Raw genomic sequence first — 17107 nt, 5'->3', positions numbered from 1 at the left:
GTAGGGAAACCATTTTCTATGAGTGTCTAAAAATAGTCACAATTTGTAAATGCATCTGTTTGCATGCACAAAGGCAACATTTGCATATGTCACTGGAAATCTGAATGCTGAAATGCAGGGCTTTACACACAAACTAATGCCCTTGCAAGCTAATTTTTAGATGCCTGTTGACATTTCCCCCCTGGTTTTCATTCTTGGACACTTATAGTTATTGCATCTGGGCATTCAGATTGTCAGTGCATTATATTATACATATTTTGGCTCTGTCGATTCCATTTTGTTTTTTCCTTTCCCTTTTGTACATATTGTTTTCTGTGTTCTTCCATATTCCCCTTCAATACAGCTTTGTCTTTTTTGCATATGCTGTAAGAATTTTGTGATTGACTAATCACACAAGGGACTCAAAACTAATCAAAATTAAAATGAAGATGACAGATTTCTATTGCTATTTTACATAAGTGCTCATCACAAAAACAGACATGGGACTAAACTTTCTGCTGAAGGAGTAATAAAGGCTGCAGCATTGATTTTGTAGAGTTTTAAACAGTTTACACAAGCAAAATTTGAGCCCATTATTTAGAATATCTTTTTGGAAGCAAAGTTAAGTAGATATTTAGTAAGAGGGTCAAACTGTCTTTTGTCCAATACTTAATGAGGTGTCACTCAAATTAAATCCACCATTTATTTCATGTTTAGTATGCCTTTGGTTGACAGGCATCATTTACATTAGCAAAATAATATGTCATAGAAATGTGAATACAGCTACAACTAACGGATTTTAGGGTGGACATTTAATGCTGGTGTTAGCCCTTTTCACCCAAGTACATGGCCCTGTACGTTAGTTCCGCTACGAAGAGAAGGTAATGAGCAAGGATCCTGGTTTTTCCTGATTTTAAAAAAATTGCAAATTCTCTGATAAAATCCCCCAAATCTGTGATTAAAATGAAGGTTCCCCCCCCACAGCCCCCTGGCCCTGCTGGTGCCCCTCACTCCACCCCCCCAGCCCCCCGAGTCCTGCTGGTGCCCCTCATTCCCTCCCCACAGGCCCCCAACCCTGCTGGTGCCCCTTGCCCCCCCACCTACAGCTCCTGCTTCCTCAGCCCTGCCAGAGGGGACTCCCAGCTGCCAGGGCTATGGGGTCAGGAACCTGGGTGCACAGCTCCCTGCACCTGGCAGGAGGCAGCGACTGCTGCAGTGGAGCACAACCCGACACCCCACCCCCACTGCCTGCCTGCTGCAGACTTGGGGCAGTGGGGGGCTTTTCCTACTTTTCCTACTGACTTACCTGAAGAAGGACAATGACACCCATTAGCTGCAGTGTCATTTTGCCAAAACCCACAATAGTACCTAGTGCAGTCATACTTCTGCACTTCTATAGTGACTTTCATCTGAGGAATTCAAAGCTGTTTACAAAAAGCAGATAAATCCTAGCCCCACTGTGATGGATGATTAGCCCAAGTTTAATAAATTGGACTGACGTGGTTGCATCCGCACATACAAAACTGTTTGCCTTAGGAACCATGTCCTCTCCTTGGGCAAACTAAAAGATAAGCCCCAAGAATACTGAGGCCCTAATTCAGGAAACAATTAAGCATGTGCCTAAGTATTTTCCTGACTCAGGACCTGTAAAAGAGATTTATACAAATCTCATTTTAATAATGAAACAGAACTTTTACTTTTAAAGCTTCCTTGGATGAGATACATATTTTTACCCTGCTTGCCTCTAGAAAATTAACATGCTCTTCTACAGCAATGCAAACATGTTAAACATTTATTAATTGGTACATCATTAATATTTCAAATTTTGTTTTTTAAAAGCATTCAAGTCTGTTAATTACAGTGCCTTTTTAGACATTTTTTGTGCTGCAACAGATGGACCTTTTAAAGAATGAGGGTAAGTTTTGCCCACAAGTCAAACCCATGACATCAGTGAGGTTTCCACAGTATTGCACAGGTGTGACAGAGGGCAGGATTTGGTCCCAAGAGTAATCCTGTCTGCCACCTTAATTGGCATTTGCATGGGGATTTTTTTGACATGGTTAATTAACCTTTCAGGATTTGTCCTATATTAGTTTCTTACTCTGTCAAGTTCTGTATCACTATTTACATTGCTGCTAACTAGAAACAAAAGTCAGATGATATAAAAATAGCTTTTCCTAGCTGAAATTTATTTCAAAACGTAGCAATTTGTTTAGTTTATTATTATATTATCATCTGAGTCATTTTTCTCCATCCACTAAAATTCAAGTCAGGCTCCCCAAGGCCAGCAGAATGATTATACTCCACTTGTTGTTGTCTCTCACAACACGCTAATGCCAGTTGTTTGTTTTGATTTTGATCTAGATTTTATGGATGGCAACTGAATAAAATAAGAGCCAATGCAGCCTCCTTCCTTCACATCCATCTATTCCTTGGTCTGTTTTCATGCCTGTTACCGCTTGCTCTGTGACCTTGACCAGCTCACTTAACCGCTCTGTATCCCATTTTATTAATTTGCAATTTGAGATAATACTGCATATATACTTCAAGAACATTGCAAGACTTTATTTCTTAAAGTGCTTTGAAATACTTTGTATGGATGCTCAGTATTACTATAATATTTCTGAAAAGATCAATCAGCCTAGCACTAATGATGGGACCAAATAAGATCTTCCCACTCATTCAGTTTCTTTGGTATTTGCCAAGTGTTCAATCATTTTTCTCACTTGCGCCTACTGAACCTGGCAGTTCCAAATAGTTTCATATCCATGTTTACACCAAGTCCAGGACCATTTAGTTTCCAAGATCAGATGAGATGAGATATGTTCCATTTGGCCTGACTCTCAACCTAGAAAAATGTAGCCCCTTCATTCAGTAGGTATCATATAGATTCAGTAACCTAAATTAGAGAAAAGCAGATTTAATTGGGTTGTTTAGCAACACTGCATTCAAATGTATCATTCAACTTTAAAAAGAAACTGCAGCACATGTACAATCCAAGTAGAGTCCAGGAGTATTTTTGCAGTTTACCTTGTAAAATGTCAAACTGCCTTTTTAGATTTTAAATCATTAATCATTGTGGCAAATGAACCTCAAGGCCAATTCCAGGCAGATCTGAGGAGAAAATGATGCTAATTAGTATATTCTGTACCTGCTCAAACCTTGCAAACAAGTTATGCCTTGAAAGAAAATTAAAGTGAAATGACCTGCCATAACTCAGCTAGCTATATGACTGATGAGTCATGTCCATTATTCATAAGAATGAAACAGTCCCAATCACAAATGTAACTAATCATTCTAGGATTAAAGCGCTACAACAAGACTGTGCAAGATAAATTGAAAAGTAAAACAATAAATCAAAGACACTTGAGCAAGTTTGTTCCTAAATATTTCTATTACATCATGACTATAAAATCCACATTCACAAGGTTGTGTTTCCTTTTCAGTTAAGTTTCTTCTACAACAGTTTAGGTCTCTTGTCTAACCTTGACTTTGCTGAATATATTTTACTCTAAAACTGAACTAATTGTGGAATGACTGAGGACAGTGTATAGAACTAACCAAAAAAACAATTTTGTTTGGACTTTCCTACCTGTCTTACAGTGAAACAAAAGTAATACAAAACACTTGTACAAAAAAAATATACAAACAAAAAAAAGGAGAAAGAAAATGAAAAGCAAAACTAAGAAATACAAATAAGTAGAAAATCTGAAAATCATAGAAAATGAGGGTTGGAAGGGACCTCAGGAGGTCATCTAGTCCAACGCTCTGCTCGAAGCAGAACCATCCCCAACTAGATCATTCCAGCCAGGGCTTTGTCAAGCCAGGCATTAAAAACCTCCTAGGATATAGATTCCACCACTGCTCTAGGTAACTTGTTCCAGTGCTTCACCGCCCTCCTAGTGAAAACGATTTTCCTAAAAGCCAACCTAAACCTCCCTTGCTGCAACTTGAGACCATTGCTTCTTGTTCTGTCATCTGTCACCACTAAGAACAGTCTAGTTTCATCCTCATTCAAACCCCGCTTCAGGTAGTTGAAGGCTGCTATTAAGTCCCCTCTCTGTCTTCTCTTCTCCAAACTAAATAAGCCCAGTTCCCTCAGCATCTCCTCACAAGTCATGTGCCCCAGCACCCAAACCATTTTCATTGCGCTCTGCTGGACTCTATCCAACTTGTCCACATCCTTTCTATAGTGAGGGGCCCAAAACTGAACACAGTACTCCAGATGTGGCCTCACCAGTGCTGAATAGAGCGGAATAATTGGCTCGGAGGGCTCCTTAAAGAAAGGTTTTTTCCCGCCCTGGGGAGAAAGGGGGAGAGAAAGCGTACAAGGAGGGATGGCAAAGGGAGCCATACAGTGGCAGATCCACCCGTTGGGCTAGCCAGAGCTCACAAGGGGACCTCCAGAGGACCAGGGAGCACTCAGCCCTGAAGAACCAAGCCAGGTCTTCAGGATGCAACAGGCTGATTCCTGCAGGCACACCATCTACAAGGAACCCATGAGCCCTGTGTGGGATGAGAGGGAAGGCAAGACCAGAGAGACTTATTCCAAGTCACCTTTGGCCATCTGTGAGAAATCAAGTTGGCCTGAGGGAAAGGGGTTACCAAGAGTCATGCAGGGAATCTGTGTGATTGAGGAAACTCTAAGAGGGGAGCAGGGTGCTATAGAAAGACCAAGAGGGATTGGAAAGTGTGGTTTTTGTGTTGCATTGTTTTGTGTTTGCCTTTGAGTTAAGGTTGTACCGGGGGTGGGACAGCACTGTCTGAGGGTATCGGAAGCCAGAGTCAGCTACCAGACAATCCAGAGGACATGGCATCCTCTACCGACTGCACTTGCAAACCCAGCTGAAGACCAGGTTGTGTGAGCTGAGCCTAGCAGACCCCAAGCTGCACCCTCCCCCAGCCACTGGAGAGATTGCAAAAGGCATTCTGTTGTCACCCTGAGCATCATGGTATTAAGCATCAGAGTATCCATGTATTTGAAGTGTTGTGTTACCAATGTGAAGTATATTACGTTGTAGTCAAATTAGTGAATATGTGAACGTTGGACTGTTTATTGTTGATTTTTAACCAATATTATTAGCTTAGTTATGCATTTTTCTTTTCATGTCACTTATAAATTAAAAGTTCCTATAATTTATCTTTATATATCTATATACAGAGATCTACAGAGATATAGCTCTACTGAGATATGTATATAATTAAAGTGTGTATGTCAGTTTGTAATGTGTCTTGCACTGGAGGAAGGGAAATAGGGGTACTCGGCTGCCACCATTTCTTCAGTGGACTGGGAGAAAGACCAAGGCCATTGGCACCCCAGGTATACGAAATCAGCAGTAGGCTACCCCTAGTGTGGCGAACCAGGGTTACACTTTCTTAACGGTGAGCACTATATTTGCCCTTTTCCAATTGTCCAGGACCTCCCCTGATCACTATGAGTTTTCAAAGATAATGGCCAGCAGCTCTGCAATCACATCAGCCAACTCCCTCAGTACCCGCGGATGCATTGCATCTGGTCCCATGGACCTGTACATGTCCAGCTTTTCTAAATAGTCCCTAACATGTTCTTCCACCACTGAGGCCTGCTCACATTCTCCCCAAACTGTGCTGCCAGGTGCAGTAGTCTGGGAGCTGGCCTTGCTGGTGAAGACCATGGTAAAAACGGCATTGAGCACTTCTGCCTTTTCCTCATTGTCTGTCACTAAGTTACCTCCCCCATCAGTAAGGGGACCACACTTTCCCTGACCTTCCTCTTGTTAATATCATACTTGTAGGAACTCTTCTTGTTACCCTTCACATCCCTTGCTAGCTGCAATTCCAGTTATGCTTTGGCCTTCCTGACTTCAATCTCTGCATGCCCAAGCAATATTCTTATAGTCCTCCCAAGCTCTTTGTCCAAGATTCCACTTCTTGTAAGCTTCCTTTTTGTGTTTAAACTCACAGAAGAGTTCTCTGTTAAGCCACGCTAGTGCCTTGCCACATTTGCTATTCTTCCTGCATATATGGTTTCTTCCTGCACCCTCAGTAAGATGTCTTTAAAATACAACCAGCTCTCCTGGACTCCTTTCCCCACTCAGATTGGCCTTCCAGGGGATCCTGCCCATCAGTTCCCTGAGAGAGTCCGAGTCTGCTTTTCTGAAGTTCAGGGTCCATACTCTGGTGCTTTCCTTTCTTCTTTCTGTCAGGATCCTAAACTCAGTTATCTCGTAGTCACTGCTGCCTAATGCACCATCCATTTCTATTTCCCCCACCAATCAGAACAGAATTGGGCCCCAAGTATGAGCTTCAAGTTTTGATCCATCCAGCAGGGATTCTCAAATTCTTTAATAGAGTCCTGAGACCTGCAAATATATAGAAAGCTTTAAATAATAACCGTCCTACTGGTGACCCACAAGGCGTTAATTTGCAGCACCTAGGCTCTCACCTGGCTACCACTCCCCCCCATTACTCCAGCTGCACCAACAGCTGGGGTCTTTGGGCTCCACCTGGACATGATGGGGCAGCTGGTCACCATCGGATGCAGCTTTGTGCCCCTGAGCCAGCAGCCAGCTGTCCCGCATGAGGCCACCTACTGCACCCTGCTAGAGTGCCACTTGCAAGCCTCCCTGGTGCACAATTCAGGAGTCACCCTGGCAGTGGGACCAGATCAGCTGAGATAATGGCTCCCATGAAGGATTCCTGTCATCACATCTGTGCCTTTCTTGGATTAGGAGGGAGGGAGGGGGAGGGGTTGTTTGGCAAGGGGGAATTTTTCTCATCCTGGTGTACTGCATCTCCAGTGGTTCTCATAGATAGCTGGGTGTTATCTCTGGGCCCTGAGCATGTGTAGACGAAACGGGGGCCCTAAATTGAAGCAGTGGGTTTTTAAAAACACCACTTCAATTTAGGGCCCTTTAAACCCCTGTGTCGTGCATACACCCGAACTTGCCTGCCTCTCTGGTGGCAGAAAAGACAAGCTGGGTGGAGCAGTCCCAGGGCTGCGGGGGGGTGGGGCTGGTGCTTCCCTCTGCGGCAGCAGCAGCCCCCGCCACCCCAGGCAGCACCCACCTGCAGGCATCCAGCTCAGGCAATCCCAGGGGGCACCGCAGCCACAGAGGGAAGCACCAGGCCCCTGCACAGCTCAGGCAGGCAGGCAGGCAGGCTCCAGGGAAAAAAAAGATTCATAGATTCATAGATGGTTGGGGCTGGAAGGGACCTCACAAGATCATCGGGTCCAGCCCCCCTGCACTTGGGCAGGAAAGACAACTAAATCTCTAACTCTGTGTGAACTCTGTGTGTGTGTGTATATGCCAGTGATTCTCAGCCAGGGTGCCACAAGGCACTTTTAAGAGGGATATGGGGAGCCACACAATATAAGCATTGTTAGATGTGCAAATACCTATGCGTAAATTATAAGGTAAACCAAGAGATTTAAAATCCATAGTGTAAGAGCTGTTTTGATCTGCTTTGGGCTCGCTAAGTGCTTTGCAACAGAAGAATTGGTCTAATAAGATCAGGCCCTCTGCTTTTTTTTTTTTTTTTTTTTGGGGGGGGGGGGGCAGAGCCTGCCTTCCTGGGCTGCTGATAGGCTGCCTGCATGGGCTTCCTGCAGAGCCCCTGACCTGCACAGAGCCTAGTGCTTCACTTCACAGCTGTAGAGCAGCAAACTAAAACTCCTTAGAGTTACACCCCAAGTTATTTAAGGCACATTACGCCGCTGACTTTGCTACAGCAGCTGGATTACTGAACAATATGCTGCCAACGTGTGCAAACACCAACACCATTAAAGCAGTGTAAAAGCATTTAATGCACTTTAAAGTGTCATGCACACATGCCCCTCATTTCATCTACACACGGCCTCTGACCTTTTCCTCTCTGCCACCTGACCCCATGGCACTACCAACCAAGGGCGGGGCACTGAGCACCAGCACTTGTATCTGTTTTTTATACTTTGCAGAGCTCAATAAACTCTTTTAGTGCTTTTCCATGAGTGTGGGTGGGGGGAGGGAATAACTGTTTCAGCACCACTGCTCTGGTCACCTGGGAGGAAACTCCACTTCCCCCAGTTAAGCACGACTCTGAGAGATATGGCAGGGAGGTGTGAATGAGGCAGATTTATGTCCCCATAGAATGGAAGATGGGCTGCTAACTGCCCAAGGCCAGGAGTGGGGGCCTGGCACCTCAGCTACAGTCCAGAGAAGGAGAGGGGAGAGGAGGGGGTGACTGGTCTGCCCAGTGCTGGAAGACAGATGATGTCAGGACCAGCACCAACAGGGCAGACTCCTCAGGGGTTGTCACCATCAGTTGACCTCTTACCCTATGGTCCTTGGGGACCTGCTCCCAGAAACCCAGTTGTCTCATCATCCTGAGGCCTCCCTCTGCCTCCTCCTCTAGTGAGGTCCCTGCTGATGATTCTTCTCACCCCTCCCTAGTGGTGCTATAGTTGTGCAAAGTCTTGATGGCCCTGTTCACGGTGAAGAAATGGGACAGCTCCTCATGGAAGCGGGTGATCTGCTGCCTGGCCCTGGATTTTTCACTGGCATCATGCACACACCTATATTGGATCTTCATCCATTTAGTCTTGGTGCAGCACTGCACCCAGTCCTCATTGTGGCCCTGTGCCTGCCACTAGGTAATGTGCAATGTACTTGAAGACATCCCTGTTCCAGTGCCCTTTGTGGAACTGGTGCTGGGTCTCCTCTTCACCCCAAATGGTGACAAGGTCCCTCATCTCCCAGTTGCATGACCGGGGTTAAGCAGTGTAGGAGACAAGTAGAAGATGGGACAGGTTGATCCATGGTTTGCTACACCTTTTCAAAGAGTGTCTGTGGGGTCTCAGCATCCATAGGTGGATGAGGGTCTGGCTGTGAGGGTGTAGATAGAAGGATGGATGTGCATAGGTGCAGGTCCTGGCGCATGGCTCTTCGTCTCATTGCAGCTGGCTCGAACATGGGGGTTCTCCTGGGGTCAGTGTCAGGTCTCCATGTACACTGTGGGGTGCTTCATGGAATGCAGGAGTATGGCCTGCACTCCATGGGGACCATGGCCCTGGGGACTCAGGTTTCCAGGTCCCAGATGGCTCCCTTCCCAGCACTGCCTTCCTGTAGCTGACAGATAACCAAAGGAAGGAGCAGGGGAGGGGCTGTGCTGGCTCAGCTCTGGGAGAGCCTGGGGGCAGGCCCACTGAGTGCTTGGTCAGAGCTGCCAAGAGGGGGCCAAGTGCTAGCGCACCTCCCTGCAAGGGAGAAATAACAGGGGCCACAAAGGAGACTGGGATGCTGGTTGACAGCAGTCTAACTTGAATTGACAGGTAATTGGTACAGAAGTTCAATGCACTGGTCTAATCTACATTGATCTTATTGGAGTGCACCTCAAACTATGTCTATCTTAAACCACTTGCACCATTTTTAAACCAATCTGTGTGTCCTGAACTTCTGTACGGTCATGGGTTTAGTTAGATTTGTCTAAGTGATCGGAAATCTAAGTGTAATGTCTGTATACAACCTTGGTCTAGTGAGAGCCTTCATTCTAAAAGCTTTATTTGAACTCCTGTGTAAGCTTGTCTTCCTTTTATATATGCCAACCTTTACCCGTAACACATACACACACACCCCCCTGATCCCTATGAATAAAAATGCCCTTAAATAAGCCTTCTATCCCCTCTTGTTCCACAGAACTCATTGATTTCTTTAATTTCTTTCATGCTGTGGTTTGTGTTGATCAACTTTTGTCTTTACTCTGATCAAGAAGCTTCTGGGAATAAATGTGTTTTTATCCACCTGTATCCAGCAGAATGAAAGAGCTGCTAAGATTCAACACCTTAAACGCAGGACACTTGCAAGCTCAGAAGGTACAGTTCTGGCTTGTGTAATCCTAAAATGCCCTAGACAAAGAGAGCAGGCTCATCAACTGCAGCCAGCATAGTACCTCCCCCCAAGCCAGAAACATTAGCTACATCTTTGAAAAGTTGCCACAAACTCTTCCTACTGCCACAACCCCACAAACACTGCAGACCGGAGCATGAAGAGTTCTAGTAAACACAAACAAATGAATGTTGGTCCGAACCTTTTTCACAGCTCTTCTCAAGCTCGTATCTCACTAGGCTGTAACGTGTTCATAGTTCCATCTTTCCAAAACATCTTGTAACATGCTAAGACGTGGGTCCTCTCACAGTCATCCATGTGTTGTATGTAGAGCAATAACTACTAACAGTCTGGAGCAAAGAAGGGCAGGAGGGATGTAATTTATTAACAATAAGACTAATTCATTTGATCTTAATTGAAGCTGTATGGGCCAGCTAGGGAAGGGAAAGGATTCTTGTTCTGTCTAGTTCCATAGAAAGTCCACCCAGCAAACAAAGCAAGTCATCTATTGCTCATAACAGGAGGTGAACTTATATATTAATTGTTTCATAGATGCCACACAGAGCACCCTCAATGTGATTACATAGCTATTGGTTCTCTGAAAGAAACAACCTACCTGCTTTTGACACAAACTGCATTGTGTGCAATTGTTGCCAAATGCTTACACAACCTTATCAGCGTAGTTATGGAAGAAAAGGTTGTTTCTGTTTAACAGAGATAAAACCAAAGCTGGCTTTTTAAGCAAAATGAAGGGAAATGAAGATGCAAATATACCCGTCTTATTCTTAAAATCAACCAGGGAAACAGAAGACATTTATAACAGCATGATTTATAGGTCACATTTCCCTGCTTTTCTCCAAGGAAACTTATATGCAAATAAAACAGTCACAACTAGATTTATATTCAGACTATCCTATTTAAATGTTAAATTGTAATCCAATCTGGCATGGCCTAGAATAACAGTGTCTGGTTTTCCTAGCTGTGGTCCCCACACACAGAAGACTCCAAGCTATAATCAAATTGTTTTATTAATCAGGCTTTTGCAAAGGATTGAGGCATTCCGTGTTGCTGGCATGGCCCGGAGGAACTCACAGTTTGCACTAATTAACCCCATTCCCCCAACTGCTCTCCCTCAAGACCCCACATTGTCTTGCTTCTATGTAAAGAGGATTGGCTGACTGCTCATGATTGGAAATCAAATGGGGTCTCCTAGCTGCCAGTGCAGGAGCTAGAGAGGCAGAGCACTCAGTCTCAAAAGCAGAGTCTTTGACTGATTAATATATAGTGTTCAGTTCAAGAAATGTACCCCTTTTGTCTAGAAGAATTATGGCAGGAAGACGAGCATTAGAAACAGAGATTGATGGGGAGATTTTCAAAACCACAAAGGATTTGAGCCCTTCAGCTCCTATTAAAAACCTATAACCCCAGCACCATTAAAATCATTGGAAGTTTCATTACAGGCTTCAACAAGAGAAGGATCAGATCCTTATTGCTAAGGCAAATGAGGCAAGAGTAATTCTCTTGGTTCCATCAGGAGCATGAAGACCCCCTGACCTTTACAGGGCAAATTGAAGAAAGAAAGGGGAAGCTGTTATAGTTCTTTATAAATAAAATCTGGATTTTCCCTTTTACATTTTTAATGACACTGCTTTATTTTATGTACAAGTGGGTTTTTTAAATAAAGTATATCAATAAAACCAATTAAAATAAGTGTCCTGGGTTTATCCTAACTAGACGCTGAGTAATTACCTGCTGCCTTCATTTATCTTGAAGTTGGGGAAAAAAGCATTCACTTCTTCCTGCAACAGTGTTATATAGCAGGGGTGCTCAATCTGCAGCCCCTGGGCCATAGCTGACCCTGGTGCCGTGTCATCTGGTCCATGGGCCTCCACTCAGGTCCATGAGGTACCCTGCAGGTTGTAGCCCTGCAGACTAGATATGGGATGCAGGACCCAGTCCCAGTGCACAGCACCAGACAGAGGAGACTCAGATCCCCAGATCCTGATCCAGGCACATAGGCCCAATCCAGCCCATGGACTGGCCCTGAGCCATTCATCTGGCCCACAGGACCAATAGACTGAGCACCACTGTTGTAGAGTGTTGCTATGCATTACTGAACTGTTTGTCTTTCATGCTGGAAGCAGCTATGTTTCAGTCTAGATCAGTGATGTTAAACTCATGATGGCCCCAGGTTGGAATTGGACCATAAAGCTCCTTGCAGGCTGGATCCTGACCTGCTGGTGGTGGAGCAAATGGCAGAGATGGTGACAGCACCAGCAGCCATGGCAGTGATAGAATGAATGGCAGCAGGCCAGATTTTTAAGATCCAGCTAGACAAAGCCTTGGCTGAGATGATATAGTTGGGAGTGGTCCTGCTGTGAGCAGGGGTTGGACTAGATGACCTGAGATCCCTTCCAACTGTAATTTTCTGTGATTCTACAAAAATACCACAATCACAGCCCAGATTTCCTCACTGCCTTTCCTAATGACTGCGGCCATTTTTTCTTCTTTGTAGATATATTTACTGAAACAGCAGGTTAAAAAATGTTGGGGTTTAGTTCTTATGCTAGAGAAAAGATAAATGGTAGATGATGGAAAGATTTCCCAGTGGCTATTAGAGGTTTTCAATCATGAGCAAATCTGAATGGGGGTGGTTAGCAGTCATTCATCAAACGGTGTTGAAGTACCTCCTTGAAAGCAATGAATGTGTGAACCAGTTCAAGGTGGATGTAGAACAAGCTACAAGTAAACTGAAAAACGGCTGAAAAGCTCCAAGTCTGACATCGGTGACCCTGGTCCTATGAAAGTGAAGAACCCCAGGAAGAATTAAGCCAGGGAAACATGTATAGATGTTCAGGAGCAATTTAGCTCTGGTTGTTGCTGAGTTATTTTACTCCCAGAGTGGCCATCTTTACTCTGAAAGAAAAAAGCCTGAACATCTGCACATTTTTGGTTTCTACCAAGAGAACAGCAATTCTCCCAGTAGAACCTGAAAATCTGTACCTTGGCACAGCTATACCAAGGGTATTACAGCCTTAAGACCTGCCGTTTAACATGCTCCCAAGCACCTGTCAACTCTGTGTTCACTAGATGTTGATGGAACATGGGCTGGTTTTGATTACTTACCTGGCACATTAGCCCACTATGTTCTAGGCCTGTTTATTAGTTTGTTGGTTCCAGTAAAAGTCAATTCAATATTTTAAAGCACCGATGACCACTTAAATGAACATAACATTAAACTTTTTATTTAATTTCCCTGGGAGAATATTCTTAAGCAATGCAAGACAAAATATGCCATTGGGTAAGCTGGTGTGAAATTAATGGCAAGAGGTTTAGAAATCAAATTTCTTACCATAACAAGAATGCACTTCACTTTAATACAGGGGTGTCAAACTTATCTGGTCCTGTAAGCCAGATGAGTGTCATGGGGCCAGTCTGTAGGCTGTATTGAGCCCATAGACCCCCTTCTCTTTCCACTCCTACTTCCCCAGCATACCTGATCCAGCAGCTTCCCCAGCCAGTCTGGGACCTGTGCTACATACAGTGCAGATCCTAGAATGGCTGGGATGGGCACTGTGTGTAGCACAGTACAGCTGGAGCAACAGCCATGCTGCCTGCATTGGCATCCCCAGCTGGACTCCATCACACCGCTTTGAATACACACTCTGGGATGCAGTGTGTATGCAGCCCCCATGCTGCACTCACAGGTGCCATGTGCAGTGCGGGTCCCCGTCTGCCTGGAGCAGGCAGTGTGTGCAATGCAGTCACGAATCTGTTGGGGCAGTCATCACATGCACCGCAGTCCTACCGAGGTGGGCACCATGTGCAGCATGGCTACCGCTCCAGATAATTCCATGCTGCACAGATCCCAAACTGAGTGGAGTGGCTGCTGGATCAGATATATTTGGGGTGGGGGTGGGGGGGAAGGAAAGGCCCATGTGCCTGATCCAGCCTGCAGATCTGCCCTGCACCACAGGCACATGTGATGCCCTAGGTGTATGTTTGACATCCCTGCTTTCCTATATTTCCATCATTCATGTAAGATAGCTTCAAATGATACAAAATAGCTCTGGACCTTATTCAAATCCCATTGAAACCACTGTTAATATTCCTGTCCTGGGCTTTGCATCAGGACCTCCTGCTTAATTTTGCATCTGTCTGAACTTAAGGGGCACAGGGGCACAGACTTCTTGCTCACATTTCTTTGGGAGGAATAAAAAAAAAATTAAGGAGTGAGGAAGCAAAAGCCACTCAGATTTTTCCATATACTTTAAAACAAGTGATAATCAGGATAATATTTTTAGGACAATGCTTTATTAAGCAAGGCAGTAAAATCTCTTTCCTATGTAAACCAATTTGAAGAAAAAGCAAGGAGTAACATTCACTGCAGCCTGGCTGAGGGTCAAAACTCTTTCAGAAGTCAGGTCCTCACTTATTTTTAATGTATACAGTAACAAGACAGTCCTGAGGAAGTATGGCTGTAGCTGGGGTTCTGTAATAAAAGTCTCCTATGACATATTTGCATGATTATATTCTGAAGAGTCATGAATATTTTTAGTCCGTTGTGGTTTATTGTAGGGTCAGCTAATAAACATGTCTGTTTCACTTACTACAGTTTTAGATTGAAAACCTTTCATAACAGTTTTTAAAGCAGTGGTACAGTTAAGAATCATTTGGTATTTCAGTTATGGGCCTCATTCCAGGGCTTATTTGAATTTTTTAAATTTCAGGCTGAAATTTGGTGCAAAAGTCATGAAACCAAGCGTGGATACCTATTTAAATGTCAATTCAGTGAAAACTTTATAGCTACTGAGCAGCAATAATAGTGTTAAGTGGCAATATCTGGATGACATCTAGGTAGGAAAAGGCTGAGGGTTTTTTAAAACAGAAAAATGGAGTATGTCCAAGCAGTTTATTTGCAGCTATTTATTTCACCAGCTCTAGTGGAATTGAGAACAGATCCTCTGGGCACTGGACTGTTCTCAGCAGACCTGTTGAGGGCATAAGTGGCACTCCACCTCTTTTACTGCCTGTCACTTTCTAGAGCAATGGTTTTTAAACTTTTTGGACACAAGACACCCCTTATTGGATGTGAGGCACCCTCTACAACTGCTGTAAATCCAGTGACACCCAATTTCAAAACCTAATTTATATATTACAGTGCTTATCTCCTTACAGAGGAGCCAGGCAGCAAGGATGGGGGATTGACCAGGCAGGGATAAGGTTTAGCTTGCACTTATCTCCTCAAACCTTGCCTATTAGGCCTGTGCGAATCGGCAAATATTCGCTTTGGATTTCGATTTGGCCAATTTGGAGGGACAGCAATTCGATTCGGTGATTCAAATCACTGTCCCAATTCGATTCGGCTGATTCGGATCCGAAGATGCGGCACAGATTCGGAGATTCAGCTATAAGCTAAGCGGGCAGCAGACCTCACCGCACTGGACACAGCTGCCTCCAGCTGGTAAGTCTGTTGTGGTGGGCAGAGTGGGGAGGGAAGGGTTGTGGGGGGGAGCAGATCAATGCCCCCCCAGCGAGGGAGGGATTGGGGCCAGGGCTAGGGCAAGCTGCCCAGCTGGGACGAGGGGGAGGGCACAGGACTTGGAGGGGGGCTCCCACCACTATGCACCACCACGTGCTGTCAGTCCGGGAGGACATGGGAGCAGGCATGTCCCCCAGTTCTGCGCAGGGTGGGCTGCGCTGGGCTGGGCTGTGCTCCAGACAGGCTGCAGAAGGTGCTGGGAGCAGGGGCTATGCCCTCCCACAGCTCACCCAGCCTCCCCTCACCTCCCAGACAAGCCGCAGCTTCACCCCGGCTGGGTGAGGAGCATCAGGGCATGGCAGCGGGCGCATGCACCCAGATTGGGGAGGGGCCAGCAGCATGGGCTATGAGGAATTTCAGGTTGGCTGCAGCCCCCCATAGCCCCTGTTCCACTGCACTCTTTGGGGTGGGCGGAACCAGGGCTGCACTCTGGGCTGCGGCCTTCCGGGGTGCAGCCCAGCCCGCCCCGCACAGATCCAGGGGCACACACCTGCTCCCATGTCCTCCTGGATCAATGGAGTGCAGCGGCACGCAGTGGCAGGAGCCCCCCTCAAAGTCCCATGCCCCTTCCGCCCCAGATGGGCAGCTTGTCCCAGCCCAAGCCCCAAGCCCTCCCTCACTGTGGGGGCATTGATCTGCCCCACCACCCCTCTTTACTCCCCCCTCCACCTACCACAACAGACTTACCAGCTGGAGGCAGCTGTATCCCGCGTGGTGAGGACTGCTGCCTGTTTAGTCTAGGGTTGAATCTTTGAATCAGCACCAAACCTTTTCTGAATTGATTCGGAGGCTTCCGATCCAATTCGGACCTTTTACTTGGTCTCCTGGATTGATTCGGATTTGAAGATTCAGCTGCCAAATTGGGCCAAATCTTCTCCGAATTGAATTGGCTACCAAAGCTTTGCACAGCCCTATTGCTTATATCCACACATGTTGCAGCACCCTGGTTGAGAATCACTCTTCTAGAGGTAGCCAAGAGCAAGGTTGGACTACAGCACAAGTTAAAACAGTCCTGAGTTTGTACTAACTAGCACCAGCAAAAGGTTGTTTCTCTTTAGGATCCCTTCTGTCAATCCAGAAGGTTGCTAGCCCACAGGGCATTTCAGCCAGACTGTTTACCATTCTCAAATGCATCTCTCTCTAGCAATCCAGAAGTGGGTGGAACAGAAACAACTCTGCCATGGTTTCACCAAGCAGGGATTACCCTACGCAAAGGTAATCTCTGCCAATTGTTTAAACTAGGTTTCCTCCCACTTTGCATCACTGATGCAGCACAAAAAGACCAGGGTGGGGCTGGCAATATGTCCCCAGTTTTTTGCCGTACATAGAATATCATCACTTAGTACCTGTTCTAACTCTGCTCCAATTCCATAATTTCTTATCCACCAACTCAGTTATTAATTATATAAAACTGTCTTATAGCTAGTAAAAGGTCCAGCCAAATTGCCCCTGATTCGCCCAAAGTACCTAAGCAAATCAGTGGACTTTTAAAACATATTAAAAATGCAAGTTCAAGTTGTATTTACAAATATGCAGCGGACTATATTAACCTTCACTTAATTTCCAAGACTAGAAGCTTCAATATTGCTTTACTGGCAGCTACCACCACAGAATTGTTGCATACAAGATATACTGTACAACTCCTGAGGAAATTTAAATCCTAGCTCTGGCTACGAATACATTGTGAGAATTTTTCAGAAATCAAATCAGCTCCAACTGAGAATAACATGTGTATCTTATCTTC

Source organism: Alligator sinensis, unplaced genomic scaffold (assembly GCF_000455745.1).
Source record: "Alligator sinensis unplaced genomic scaffold, ASM45574v1 scaffold280_1, whole genome shotgun sequence".
Lineage (NCBI taxonomy): Eukaryota > Metazoa > Chordata > Crocodylia > Alligatoridae > Alligator > Alligator sinensis.
Note: the sequence above shows the minus strand (reverse complement) of the source record.